Source organism: Tachyglossus aculeatus, chromosome 5 (assembly GCF_015852505.1).
Source record: "Tachyglossus aculeatus isolate mTacAcu1 chromosome 5, mTacAcu1.pri, whole genome shotgun sequence".
NCBI classification, from domain to species: Eukaryota; Metazoa; Chordata; class Mammalia; order Monotremata; family Tachyglossidae; genus Tachyglossus; species Tachyglossus aculeatus.
The window spans coordinates 30,122,822-30,137,788 of record NC_052070.1 but is presented as its reverse complement, the minus strand read 5'-3'; the positions used below and the strand labels follow the sequence as shown (position 1 = coordinate 30,137,788).

The window sequence follows — 14,967 nt, the reverse complement described above, 5'->3', positions numbered from 1 at the left end:
CTTCCCCCCCCACCCCCATTAGAATGTATGTTCCTCATGGGAAGGGAAAGTGCACTGTGCGCTTCTGTTGCCATTCCCAAGTCCTTATTAGAGTGCACTGCATCAGGTGGCTGCACTTATTCATTCAATTATGGTGTACAGCTTTGTGGCAAGTGCTGTGCTAAGTCCTGGGATAGACAGAAACATATCACATCAGACCAAGTCCCAGTTTTTCATGGGGCTCACAATCTAGACTTGCTCCCTTTTATTTCTCGCCCCCTCTCTTCCTCCAACGTTCCCTCTTCCTCCCTCATTCCTCTCTTCTTTCCTCACCCCCTCCCTCCTTCTCTCCCTGTCTTCCTCCATTATTCCTCCCCTTTCCTTTCCTCTTCCCTCCCGTCTTTCCTCTCTCTGTCCCAGTTTCTCCTCCATCAAGGAGGCATATCCATATTCATCCCCCTCCTCACCCCAGCCCCAAGGCACTTATGTACTTAATTTATGTATTTATATTAATGTCTGGCTCCCCCTCTACACCATAAGCTCGGTGTGGGCTGGAAATGTGTCTGTTTATTGTTACGTTGTACTCCCCCCAAGCGCTTAGTACAGTGCTCTGCACACAGTAAGCACTCATTAAATAAGACTGTCTGACTAGATGGTGGTTGAGAAGGGGATTGCAACCATGACAAGCAAGAGTCAACAGAGTCAGGCTGAAAAGTCAAGAAAATGCAAATAACGGATCTTGAGGGTGGGAGCCCTCAGACCTGCCGCTGCTCCAGGTAGAGGGAAGTAGGTACGTGCCTGCCTGTGGAGGCTAAAAGACTTGAGTGCACTGAAGTCCCTGTTCTACCAGGCCATGCCTATGCAACTCCGGAAAAGATAGGGGGAATTAGACAAAGGTTCAGTTGTTCGCTTTCCTCCAAAGAGCTTGCTCTGCACAATGCGGACGCTCAAAAAACATTGCCGAGACGTAGCATATGGATTTGATAGAGCAACTAAAATGAAGAAATTCCATGTACCTCTTTAAAACCCGACTGAAGCCCTGGGATAACTTTCTGAAAACACAAAGCTACCAGGACCACCTAGATCAGTCCAGAACAACCTCTGTCATTTCAATTATTCCAAGGCACAAATTATTCTCTAAGTCCATGAACGTTTGCTTGGCAATCTTTACGGTCCAGGGCTCAGCCCAAAGGCAGCGTTCAATAAACACCAACGACTTGATGGATTTACATTCAAAGTGTCATCTTAGAATCACTTGCATTGCTGAAACCACTGGCACATTTCAAAATGACAGGGTGAAGATTGGGTCTCACCTGATTATCCTGTATCCTCCCTGGCACCTGACGCGTCGTATTCGCTCCATAAGCGCCATAATAATTCACAAATTATACAAATGGCTTTTATTTAAGACTCATTTGAAAAGTCTCTCTAATTAAATCTCTCTAGTCTTTGCGTTCCAACACAAACTTTTTCTCCCTATGCAGGATGGGAAATCAAGTCTAAGTCAAACGTGGTCTCAGCGCCGGTCCTATTTCCTGGGAGGCGACAGTAAAGGGAACAACCTCAAAGACAGCCTTGTCTCTTTCACTCATCGCCCCGAAAGAACAAGACCTGGCATGCCCCACCATGGTTCTCCATCGCTGCCAAAATAGGAATGGCAATAGCAATTAGTTCAAAGAGGAAATTTCCCTTTCTAAAACATGCATTTATACTTCTAGGTGCCTTCTATTTCCTCCACCAGTTTTGCTAATATGTTTATTGCCACCGGTGGTCTTGAAAGTAGTTCTAAAGAACCTGAACTGGATAAACACAACCTATCACCACCTACATGAAAAAGACGTTTCTTTCGAGAGTCATTCATTTTTCCCTCTTTAACAGTTTGTCCTTCTTGGTAAAACTGGAGGAATTCCTGCAAAAATCAAAAATGAATCTATTTTCAAGGCTAGAAATACAGGACTGGGACCTATTTACCACAGAATGACTAAAAGAATAAACTGTGTTTCAATCTCAAGACTGTGAAAAACTTATTTTTCAAAGAAAGCCCAATTTCAGGCCCGAGATAACTGAACTGAGCTGTCAGCGGGGAGCCTCCCGCTTCCCAAATACACTTTCCCTGTGTGCAGCCATTCAGCTTAACCGCACTGTACATCAGACAGTTTTTCTTATTTATAAAGGACCTGCTAAAAAAATGAATAATTTAGTGACGATAACTCACCAGTGGACTTTAATGAACTTTTTTTCCCCAAAAGTACAATCCAAACCACTTATAAGTTTCTTTAAGAAAGTTGTGGCTAATCAACAATACCTATAAGATATGTCATCATTATACCGCCACTGTTACCGACTGCCACCAGAAACCTGGAGAAAAGTGGAAAGTGCCGCAACATAACGGAAGCCAGAAAAGAGGGGACTTGAGAAGGGAAGAAGGGCCTGGTCGATGGCCTACAACACCACAAACCTTTTTGTGTACCTACCCAATGTTGCTGGGACTGGGGATTCCCCCATTGGCTTTTTTGGCCACTCACTCACTCACAGGTGAACTTCACCATCTGTGGTGTCTTCTTCCAACACAAAAGAGAGAGGGAGGGAGGGAGGGAAAAAGGGAGACAGAGAGGGAGAGGGAGAGAGAGAGAGAGAGAGAGAGAGAGAGAGAGAGAGAGAGAGAGAGAGAGAGAGTGTGTGTGTGTGTGTGTGTGTGTGTGTGTGCACGCGCGCGCACACCTCCAGCAGGGACCGATCACATATGGACACTGGATCTGTGCTTGGTGCTGGTAACCCCATAGAGGGAGAGGGCCTGAGAAGCAGGAGGGCAATAAATCCCATTTGAGGAACAGAGAAGTTCAGAAAGGAAGATGTGTCAGGCACTTCCTGCTCCTGTTTAGGTACAAAGCAGATTATAAACTCCTTAAGGATAAGAACTGTGTCTCCCTACCCTATTGTACTCTTCTAAGTGTTTAGTACAGTTATCTGTACACAGTAGGTACAGTAGGAGACTATCCATGCTGAAGAAATTCACACTTATCTTATGGAACTCTACTTTCATTCATTCATTCATTTGTATTTATTGAGCGCTTACTATGTGCAGAGCTCTATACTAAGAGCTTGGGAGAGTACAATATTCAATAAACAGACACATTCCCTGCCAAAAATGAGCTTACAGTCTAGAGGGGGGAGATAGGCATTAATACAAATAAATAACTTGCAGTAATCTACAAAGTGCCGTGGGGTTGGGAAGGGGATGAATAAAGGGAGGAAGTTAAGGCGACACAGAAGGGAGTGAGAGAAGAGGAAAGGAGGGCTTAGTCAGGGATGGCCTCTTGGAGGAGATGTACCTTCAATAAGGCTTTGAAGCCAAGAAGAATCTGTTGGATTTGAGGAGGGAGGGCATCCCAGACCAGAATCAGGATGTGGGCAAGGGGTTGGCGGTGAGACAGACAAGATGGAGGTACAGTGAGAAGGTTAGCATTAGAGAAGCGAAGTGTGCGGGTTGGGCTGCAGTAGGAGAGTAGCGAGGTGAGGTAGGAGGGGGCAAGGTGCTGGACTGCTGTAAAGCCAATGGCAAGGAGCTTGTGTCTGATGCGGAGGTGGACGGGCAACCCCTGGAGATTTTTCAGGAGTGGGGAAACTTGTTCTGAACGTTTCTGCAGAAAAATGATCGGGCAGCAGAGTGAAGTATGGACTGGAGTGGAAGGCCAGCAAGGCGGCGTCAGAGGATCTGGGTTCTAATGTCGGTTCTGCCATTATCTAGTGCGTGACCTACTGCAAGTCGCTTGACTTTTCTTTGCCTCAGTTTTCTCATCTCTAAAATGGAGGGTCAATATCTGTTCTCCCTCCAACTTAGACTGAGCCTCTCGGGAGACAGGAACTGGGTCCAACCTGAATACCTTGTCACTAAACCCGCCCGTAGTACAATCAATCAGTGGTACTTATTGAGTGCCGAGCACTGTACTAAGCACTTGGGAAACATACAGGGTTGCAAGACATGATGTTTGTACAGTGCCTGGCACATGGCAAGCACTTAAACCTGCTACTTAGACTGCAAGCCCTATGTGGGCAGGGACCTTGAATTCATTCATTCAATCGTATTTACTGAGCGCTTACTGTGCTACCCCACCACTCAGTATAGCGCTTGGCACACAGTAAGTGCTTAATACCATAATTAATTATTACTGTTCACAAATGCCCCAATTATTATTATAGGTTCAAGACAGAATTTCATAGTTGATCTTAGAGAGGAAGCACATCCTAATGGAAAAAGCACGGGCCTAGGAGTAGTCAAAGGACCTGGATTCTAATTCCGGCTCCACTACTTGTCTGCTGTATGACCTTGGACACAACTTCTCTGTGTCTCATTTTCCTCATGTGTCGGGGGAGGGAAGGGGAAGACTAGATAATAATTATAGTACTTGTTAAGTGCTTACTCTATGCCAAGCACTGTTCTAAACACTGGGGTAAATACAAGGTAATCAGGTTGTCCCACATGGGGCTCACGGTCTTAATTCCCATTTTACAGATGAGGTAACTGAGGCACAGAGAATGTAAGTGGCTTGCCCAATCCTACTTAGACCACGAGCCCCATGTGGGACAGGGACTATATCCCACATGATTATCTTGCATCTATCCCAGCCCGGCAAATACTTTCTTTATTAATTATTATTACGTGGAAAGAGTAGCTTTAGGATACTGGAATCCCACCAGATTGGGGCACTTGGACCTTCTGCTTAAAATTAAAGCCAGCTACGGCTACTTGGGCCCACTCAGCTCTGACTACTAAATTTTGACTTCGAGTCTGCCAACATGCAAGTGTTTGTGTGGGATGAGATGATGGCTAAAATGGACAGAGCACCTGGTTTAAAAGATTCAACCTGAACCAAACTAGAGCAACCCTAAGAGGACAAGAGAGCAGGTTGACTGTAAGCTCACTGTGGGCAGGGAACATTTCTACCAACTCCACTGTACTGTACTCTCTCAAGTGCTTGGTACAGTGCTCTGCACAGAATCAGCGCTCCACCAATACCAGTTATTGATGGAAGCATTTTCCCCAGACAGGTTGCTTCTGGGTCACCTTACTTGGTAAGCTAACTTTTGGAAGCACCAAAATCCTGCTTCTGGTCACCGTTACACATCTTCCTTTCTCCCAGAGAGAAACGATGTAAATGGATTCTGACCTGTGACAGGCAACGGAGTGAAGCTCAGACCACATGAGGACCTGAAGGGGGAAACATGGCAGCCTGTGTGGGGAGGGGAAGATGAGATGGCCTCACCCCCTTTCCGGAGAGCTAGTTGGGTAAAGCCATCTTTTCTGTGGTATTGGAAAGGAAGAGGACGCTGTCTCCTCTTCCACCTAAAGGTTTCCGACTCATAGTGCCCCCTACCCAGAGGGCAGGGACAAAAGAAGGGGTGCAGAGAGAAGAGGGCCCGGACAGAGGCAGGCTTCTGTGACATCAACGGGCAGAGACCCGATTCTGGATCATCTCGGGGCAGGATGGGTGGACGGAGCTCAGTCCAAGCATAATGGGGCAGAAAGGGAGGAGAAGGGGCCTTTCCCCTATAGCTGGAAATCTATGGAGACCCACTGCCAATTTTGTGGGGACAAAGGGACACAATTACCCCCAAGAAGTTGGGTCTGCTGCTCCCCCTCACCACTTGAAGCCCCGATAACAATGATGAGGATGGAGATGATGGTGGTATTCGTTATGTGCTTACTTTGTGCCAGGCACCGTACTAAGCAGTGGGTAGATACAAGCAAATCGAGGTGGACACAGGCCCTGTCCCATATGGGGCTCACAGTCTCAATCCCCATTTGACAGATGAGGGAACCGAGGCCCAGAGAAGTGAAGTGATTTGCCCAAGGCCACTGGGCAGACACGTGGCAGAGCCAGGTTTAGAACCCATAAGCTTCTGACTCCCAGATACTACTCCGTCCTGATCACAGTGGACCCCGCGGGACTTAAGCATGCCCGAAGACTGGGGAGTATGACAGGCTGGTCAAGGTGGGCAGTGACCCAGGATGGCTTGAGCCGGGTGTGCCAATGCAGCAGGCCAACTGGGGCAGCTTGGCGTACCAGGGCTGAGGTGGACAGGGGGCAGGGAAGGTACTGTGTGCCAGAGAGGACAGCGGGTAGGGTGGCACTGTGTGCCGGGGAGGGTAGTGGGCGTTATGTGCCAGGGCCGGGGCAGACGAGGGGCACGGAGGGCACTGTGTGCAGGGGCGGGAGAGCGTTGTTCATTCATTCATTCATTCAATCGTAGTTACTGAGCGCTTACTGTGTGCAGAGCACTGTACTAAGCGCTTGGGAAGTACAAGTTGGCAACATATAGAGACGTTTAGAGTTGTATATAGAGATACAATACATAAATATAGACATATATAGAGACATATATAGAGAGACGTTTAGAGTTGTATACAGAGATACAATATATATATATAGACATATATAGACTTTAGACTATAGACTTCCCCCTTTTAGACTGTGAGCCCACTGATGGGTAGGGACTGTCTCTCTATGTTGCCAATTTGTACTTTCCAAGCGCTTAGTACAGTGCTCTGCACATAGTAAGCGCTCAATAAATACGATTGATGATGATGATATAGACATATATATACAGAGAGACGTTTAGAGTTATATATAGAGATACAATATATAGAGAGAGAGAGAAAGAGAGACTATATATATATGTCTATAAATATATGGACATATAGAGTTGTGTGCCGGAGCCGGGAAGGCCGGTGGGCACAGAGGACATTGTGGGCCTGCTGCTAAGCGCTTGGTACAGTGCTCTGCACACAGTAAGCGCTCAATAAATACGACTGAATGAATGAACGGGAGGGTCGGGGGCACGGTGGGTCCTGTGTGCCAGGGCAGGGGAGCACTGTGAGCACGGAGGGCGCTGCGTGCCGGTGCTGGGGGGTGGGGTGCGGGGGAGGGCGCTGGGCATTGTGTGCCGGGGATGGGGAGGGCTGGGGGGGGCCGGCGGGTCCGGGATGGGGGGCCGCAGGGCCCTGGGCCGGCTCCCAACGGCCGGGCCGGAGCGAGCCGGACCGGGCCCCCCACCCCCGGGACCCCCCGCCTTGGGGGGGGCCCCCAATCTGCCCGGGCACGGCCTAGCTCCGGGTCCGGCCGCCTCCGGCCCTCTGACCGCCGCCGCCGCCCCAGCCCTGCCGCTCCCAACCCCCACCCCGAGCCCCCGGCCCGCTCCCCCCCGACACTCACCCGCCCACCGACACCACCGCTTCTTCTTCTTCTTCCTCCTCCTCCTCCTCCTCGTCGTGGTCCCGGCCCCTTCTCCGCCCCGCCTCTTCCCTTCCCGCCCCTTCCCTTCCGTCCCCCGTGGCTCCACCCCCTGCCCCGCCTGAGGGCCCCCGGGCACACCCACACCCCCGACCCCCCGCTCCCCCGACCAGTCAATCAATCGTATTTACTGAGCGCTGACTGTGTGCAGAGCACTGGACTAAGCGCTTGGGAAGTACAGGTCGGCAACGCATAGAGACGGTCCCTACCCAACAGCGGGCTCACAGTCTAGAAGCGGGAGACGGAGAACAAAACCAAACATACTAACAGAATAAAATAAATAGAATAGATAGGTACAAGTAAGATAAATAAATAAATAGAGTAATAGATATGTACAAACGTATATACATATATGCAGGTGCTGGGCGGAAGGGAAGGAGGTAAGATGGGGGGATGGAGAGGGGGACGAGGGGGAGAGGAAGGAAGGGGCTCAGTCTGGGAAGGCCTCCTGGAGGAGGTGAGCTCTCAGTAGGGCCTTGAAGGGAGGAAGAGAGCTAGCTTGGCGGATGGGCAGAGGGAGGGCATTCCAGCGCCGCCGGCACCCCAACTCCCAGCCCCCCAGCCCCCCCTGCCCACAGCGCCCCAGCCCCCCAGGGCCCACAGTATCTGAATCTCAGCACCCCAATCCCTAGCCCCCCAGCTACCCCAGCACCCGAATCCCTAGCCCCCCAGCACCCCAATACCAGCACCCCCAGCACCCCGGCGCCCCCAGCACCCCAATCCCGGCCCCCCAGCTCCCCAGCACCCCAGCGCCCCCAGCACCCCAATCCCTAGCTCCCCAGTACCCCAATCCCAGCCCCCCAGCGCCCCCAGCACCCCAATCCCAGGCCCCCAGCTCCCCCAGCGCCCCCAGTACCACAATCCCTAGCCCCCCAGCTCCCCCAGCGCCCCCAGTACCACAATCCCTAGCCCCCCAGCTCCCCCAGCGCCCCCAGCACCACAATCCCTAGCCCCCCAGCTCCCCCAGCGCCCCCAGCACCCCAATCCCTAGCCCCCCAGCTCCCCCAGCACCCCAGCACCCCAATCCCTAGCCCCCCAGCACCCCCAGCACCCCGATCCCTAGCCCCCCAGCTCCCCCAGCACCCCAGCACCCCAATCCCTAGCCCCCCAGCACCCCAGCACCCCAATCCCAGCCCCCCAGCCCCCCCAGTTCCCCCCTCCAGCACCCAAATCCCAGCACCCCCAGGGCCCCCATCCCCCATAGCCCCCAGCACCCCAACTCCCAGCCCTTCAGCCCCCCAGCCCCCAGTGGCCCCTTCTGGGGACCATCCCACTCCGCCAGGGGCCGGGGTCAGGGGTCAGGGTCCAGGATCCAGGGTCAGGGTCCAGGGTCAGGGCCAGCAGTGGGGGTGGTGTCGACCATCCAGAGGACAGGTGGCATCAGGCAGGCACAGGCCCCGGCCCAGGCCCTGGAGACAGGGGTGCACGGACCGGGCCCAACCAGTGGGACAACTACAAAATGGATGGAGGCCAGTCCGATGGAGGCAGGGCTGAGGGCGAGGGGGATTAGGGCTAGCTGGCCTTTCCCCCTGCAGTCACTACATCACCGTCCCCGGCTGGATGCCTCAACCGCGGCTCCTGGGCCGCGGAATCGTTATAGTCATAGCGGCAATGGCCGGGTGCTGTACCTAAGCACTAGAGTGGATACAAGCGAATCGAGTTGGACATGGGCCCCGTCCCCTGTAGGGCTCGCGGTCTCGATCCCCATTTTCCAGATGAGCGAACTGAGACCCAGAAAAGTGAAGTGACTGGCCCAAGGCCACACAGCAGACCGGATCTGTGGGCTCTCTCCAATTGGTCCCTAGAAGGGTACGGTGACTGGCACATAGTAAGCCCTTAACAAATACCATAATAATAATAATAGAATGTTTCACTTCCCAATTTTGGCAGAACAGAGGCACCGACTGGTCCTAAAGAAGACATCGAATGGCTCAATAAATCGTATTTACTGAGCACGTACTATGTGCAGAGCACTGTACTATGCACTTGGGAGAGTACAACAGAATTAGCAGACAGATTCTCTGCCCACAGTGAGTTTACAGCAAGAAAACATAAGTATGTTCTGATGAACCGATGAAAAGCATTGACTTCAAACCCAGAGTACCATTTGGACCTCCTCTGCCCAAACCGATCGTCCTGGTTTTGGGGACCAGCGATGCTGTTTGGGAGGAAGTTAGCGCGGCACTCTGTACCAAAGAGATTGAGAAGCAGCAATGCCTAGTGGTTATAGCACAGGTCTGGGAGTCAGAAGGAGTTGACTTCTAATCCCGGCTCCCCTACTTGTCTTCTGAGTGGCCTTGGGCACATCACTTCACTTCTCTGTGCCCCAGGTGCCTCATCAGTAAAATGGGAATTAAGACTGTGAGCCCCATATGGGAACAGGGACTGTGTGCAACCCAATTATCTCGTAGCTACCCCAGCGCTTAGAACAGTGACTGACACATATTAAGTGCTTAACAAATACCATAAAAAAGAAGGTACCTGATACAAATTCTGTATTTTCAGAAAGTCCTCAGTACAGAATTCAGCATATAAAAGGTGTCCAGTTCAGTATTCTCCACACAGTAGGAATCCCACCCTTGGGGCTGAAAAGGGACCAGAGGTGGAGTCAAAATGGCAGCAGTGTGGCACTGGGTTTTCTTGACTGACAACCACCTCCCCCTAGCCTCCAGCCCCAAAACACTTTTATCTTGTCTTGTCTTGTTTGACGCCATTGAGTTGTCTCTGACCCATAGTGACAGCACTTTTGTACATATCTGTAATTTATTTATATTAATGTCTCTTCCCACTCCCCCCCCCCCACCTCTAGACTGTAAACTCGTGGGCAGGGAATGTGTGTTTATTGCTGTATTGTACTCTCCAGAGTGCTTAATACAGTGTTCTGACATAGTAAGCACTCAATAAATATGACTGAATGAATGAATGAGTGACAGACTGTATAAATACTCGATTAATTTGGTCACAAACATTAGAGGCTGACTAATTTTGAAGGGGGCTGGAGATAGAACTGAGAGAATGGATTCCCTGGTCTCCCTCGTATTGCTGTCGGTTTGAGGGGACACTCTGTCTGTGGAGCCTGCCTCTTCCTCTTAAAGTTTATGTCAATCACTCGTATTTATTGAGCCCTTACTATGTGCAGAGCACAGTACTAAGAGCTTGGGAGAGTACAATACAACAGAATTTGCAGATAGGGTCCCCTGCCCATAAAGGGGCTTAGGTTTGAGTCCCTGCCCAGGCTGTTTGCCTGGAGCAGTGGGGAGTCCTTAGACTTCCTTCCCCAAGAAATATTTTACTTCTCTTGACATTGTTTTCTGGGTCTGTTGTCTCTCTTACTTGCTGTTGTTTTGCAATCTATTGTTACAGTTCTTTTTATCGAACTAGTTCCACCTAGATTGTAAACCTGGAGGGAGAGGGACAGGGTCAGAGCTAAGTATCTACATTCTTCCCCTGCACTTAGCTCTAGTCCTTGGCACACAAGTCAGCACTTAATAAACACCATGACTAATTAACTAAAAGTGTTTAAACTTTAATGGGGGAGACAAGTGGACATTATTTGCCAATATGTGCAGTAGATAACCCCTCCACACACCCCATAGCTGGATCACCTCCACAACAGCTTCCTCTGCTCCTGAGCTCCCGCTCTCCTGTGCGATTGGCAGAAATCCAGGCATGAGGCCAATTTCAGTCACTTCAAATTCATCCTTACTTGCTATAACCGTCCTCTCTTCCTCTCAGAAACACTATTTGTGCTCCCTCATCGAATTTCATGCCCACTGACCCTCCCCCCTTCACTCTGCTGCCCAGACCTCCTCCCTCTAGAAGGCCCCAGTGCTCCCTGCTACCTCCATCTCTGGTCCTGATGACCTCACCGACTGCTCTGTTGGCAAATCAAAACCATCAGGTGTGAGCTCCCAGAAGTTTTCCCCTTACCCCCACCTACTCATTTCCAACCCTACCTCCATGATCTCACCCGTCCTGCCATCTCTAAGAGGAGATCTCCCTCCTGCTTTCAAAATCTACCCTCTCTACCTGAGGCCTCTGAAACAATGATGGAAGTGAGCCAGAACCCTCCTGAACTCGACTCTGAAACAACCGAAGCCTGGAAAGGGTGGTCCAGGGTAGAGGGAGTGGCGGGGATGGAGTTAGGGCGGGAGGGGAGAGGAGGCTGGGGCAACACTGCCCCTGACTCCTGCGTTGCCTCAACTCGCCATCAACAGCTGCTGGTATTTGTTAAGTGCTTACTCTGTGCCTGGCACTGTACTAAGCCCTGAGGTGGATACAAGCAAACTGTGTTGGACACAGTCTCTGTCTCGCCTGGGGCTCACAGTCTTAATCCCCATTTTACAGATGAGGTCACTGAGACTCAGAGATTTGAAGTGACTTACAGGCCGCACAGCAGACAAGTGGCAAAGCTGGGATTAGAACCCATGACCTTGCAACTCCCAGGCCCATGCTCTATCCACTACATCAAGCTCACTTTCCTCAGGGGACAGTGGGCAGCAAGGGCAGTAGTGGACATGGTGGGCAGTGAATGTATCTGTTTATTGTTAAATTGTACCCTTCCAAGTGCTTAGTACAGTGCTCTGCACACAGTAAGCGCTCAATAAATTTGGTTGAATGAATGAATGAATGAATGAATGAATGAATGAATGAAAGGTGGTGACAGGGCCCACTGGCGTATCTGTTATATTTTTCTTTGATTTTCAACATTGTTCTGACCCCTTCCCCTCTCACCTCCTAAAAACATTTGTCCCCACTTTTCCCTCTCTTCGACTACCATCTTCTACCCTTCATCTCTAATGGCCCCTACCCTTCTGCTTCCAAACACTCTCCCGGCTCCCCTACATTGAAAAAAATTCTTCTCCAGATTCCAGTGCATTATCCACCTATCTCTCCCTAACCCTGCTCCCATTCCTGTCTAAATTCTTAGAATAGTTTGCCCTCATCAGACGCTTCTCCACAATCTCTCTAGGGCAGTTTGGGAGCTATGACTATTTTATAACTCTCTGACCATATCAGGTTCCCTCAAAAACCCCCAACCACCACAAGCCCCTGGCTTGCTCTCCGCCACTTCCACTCACTGCCATCCAACCTCCTCACACCATCACTCCTCTCTCCTCCATCGGACAGCTCCAAACGAATACGGCCTGCAGAACCCCTGCTCCAAAGGAAGAAAATTCCCCTTCGTCCTCCACCTGTTCCTTACCCAAGCCCTGCTCCTCCTTGCTATTGCTGAAACCTGGCTTTCCCCAGACAATACTGTCTCCCCTGCCACTCTCTTCCAAGGGGCCTCATCTTCTGCCATTTCCCAAGACTCACTGGGAAACAGGGTAGGAGTCAGCTTCTTTCTTGGCCCCTAATTAATCAATCAGTGGTACTTATTAAGTGTTTACTATGTGCAGACCACTCTTACTGGAGAGAGAGAGTACTGTACAACAGAATTTGTAGACATTGTTCCCTGTCCACATGGAGCTGACAGCTTTGGGGGCCCTCTAGACTAAGCTCATTGTGGACAGGGAATGTGTCATATTATTGTGTTGTACTCTCCCAATCAGTCAGTCAGTCAGTCATATGTATTGAGCACTTTACTTTGTGCAGACTACTGTACTAAGCACTTGGGAGACATATAAACAGAACTATTCCCTGCCCACAACAAGCATACAGTCTAGAGGGGGAGACAGACATCAATAATAATAATAATAATTGTGGTATGTTGAGTGCTTACTATGTGCCAGGTACTGTACTAAGTGCTGCGGTGGATACAGACACATCGGTTTGGTGACAGTCCCTGTCCCACTTGGTCTCGTAGTCTCAATCTTCATTTTATAGATGAGGTAAATTAATTACAGATATGTGCATAAGTGCTGTGGGGCTGGGAGGGGTTGATCAATAAAGGGAGCAAGTCAGAGCGACTCAGAATGGGGTGGGAGAAGAGTAAAGGACGGCTTAGTCAGGGAAGACTTCTTGGAGGAGATGTGCCTTCAGTAAGGCTTTGAATAATAATAATAATGGTATTTGTTAAGCACATACTATGTGCCAAGCACTGTTCAAAGCGTTGAGCACTGTTCTAAGCACTGCAATGGGGGGAGAGTCATCCCATGCACTTGGGACAGTGCCCTGCACCCAGTAAGTGCCCAATAAATATGACTGATTGGTTGATTTGCACTATCCCAGCCTCCATCCCTCTCTTTCTACTCTTTTAAGGTGCATATCATCCATCTCTCCCAATTCACTTGTTCAATTATATTTGAATTGAAAGCACACAGTACCAACCACTCTAATTATTGGTTGCCGCCACCATGACTTCAATGGCATTGTCCTCCCCTCTTCCTCTCTTATCCAATAATAATAATAATAATAATAATAAATAGTATTTGTTAAGCACTTACTATGTGCCAGGCACTGTTCTAAGTACTGGGGGAGATACAAGGTTATCAGGTTGTCCCAGGTGGGGCTCGCAGTCTTCATCCCCATTTTCCAGATGAGGTAACTGAGGCACAGAGAAGCTAGGTGACATGCCCAAGTCACACAGCTGACAAGGGGCAAAGCCGGGATTAGAACCCATGACCTCTGACTCCCAAGCCCGTGCTCTTTTCACTAAGCCATGCTGCTTCTCTCTTACCTCTCTAGCTGTTCCTTCTCAGTGTCTTTCACTGACTCCTCCTCTGCCTTCCATCCCCTCGCTGCAAGAGACTCTCAAGGCTCAGTTCCGGGTCCCCTTCTATTCTCCATCTACACCCCCTCCCTTGGAGAACTCATTTGTTCTCATGATTTCAAACTTCCATTCCTACACAGGTGACTCCACAACATACCTCTCCAGCCAGGACCTCTCTCTTTCTCTGTAGTCTCACATTTCTGTCACCAAGGGTCCCTGCTCCCAGCATGCTCTGTGCCCACTGGAACAGGAATAAAAGCTGCTCCTACATTCCCCCAAAGCATGAAGTCTCCACAGAACCCTGGGAACTCTGGTGGCTGTGGGTGTACCCCAAGCTCTGAGCCCCAAGAAGCCTGAAAATCTGTTCCCCTTTGTCACAGCATCCTACTGATTTTGTTTATATTTTATATTTTAGTCTGTGTTGTTTTTTAATATTTGGCCATTCTCCCCACTTCTACTCTTAGGTTGTGAACCCCCGAGGAACAGGGAACATGTCTAATTCCCACTTGGGTGTTCTCTTCATTCATTCATTCAATCATATTTATTGAGTGCTTACTGTGTGCAAAGCACTGTACTAAGCGCTTGGGAAGTACAAGCCGGCAACATGTAGAGATGGTCCCTACCCAACAATGGGCTCACAGTCTAGAAGGGGGAGACAGACAACAAAACAAAACATGTAGACAGGTGTCAAAATCATCAGAACAAATAGAATTAAAGCTAGATGCATGTCATTAACAAAATAAATAGAATAGTAAATATGTAAAATAGAGTAATAAATATGTGCAAATATATACAAGTGCTGTGGGGAGGGAAGGAGATAGGGTGGGGGGATGGGGAGGAGGAGAGGAAAAAGGGGGCTCAGTCTCTGGGAAGGCTTTCTGGAGGAGTTGAGCTCTCAGTAGGGCTTTGAAGGGAGGAAGAGAGCTAGCTTGGCAGATGTGTGGAGGGAGGGCATTCCAGGCCTGGGGTAGGACATGGGCTGGGGGTCGACAGTGGGACAGGAAACAATGAGGTACGGTGAGGAGGTTAGCGGCAGAGGAG

General features: G+C 50.0%; 1 protein-coding gene across 1 annotated transcript in view; it reads right to left on the bottom strand.

Annotated features, from left to right (window-relative positions):
- Window positions 1-7,263, bottom strand: part of SOCS6 (suppressor of cytokine signaling 6) — a 76,801-nt gene extending 69,538 nt beyond the window's left edge. The window contains exon 1 of the mRNA XM_038747522.1: window positions 7,194-7,263. The gene's annotated coding sequence lies outside the window, so the exon portion shown is untranslated. The remainder of the gene's footprint in view (window positions 1-7,193) is intronic.
- Window positions 7,264-14,967: the final 7,704 nt, after the last annotated feature.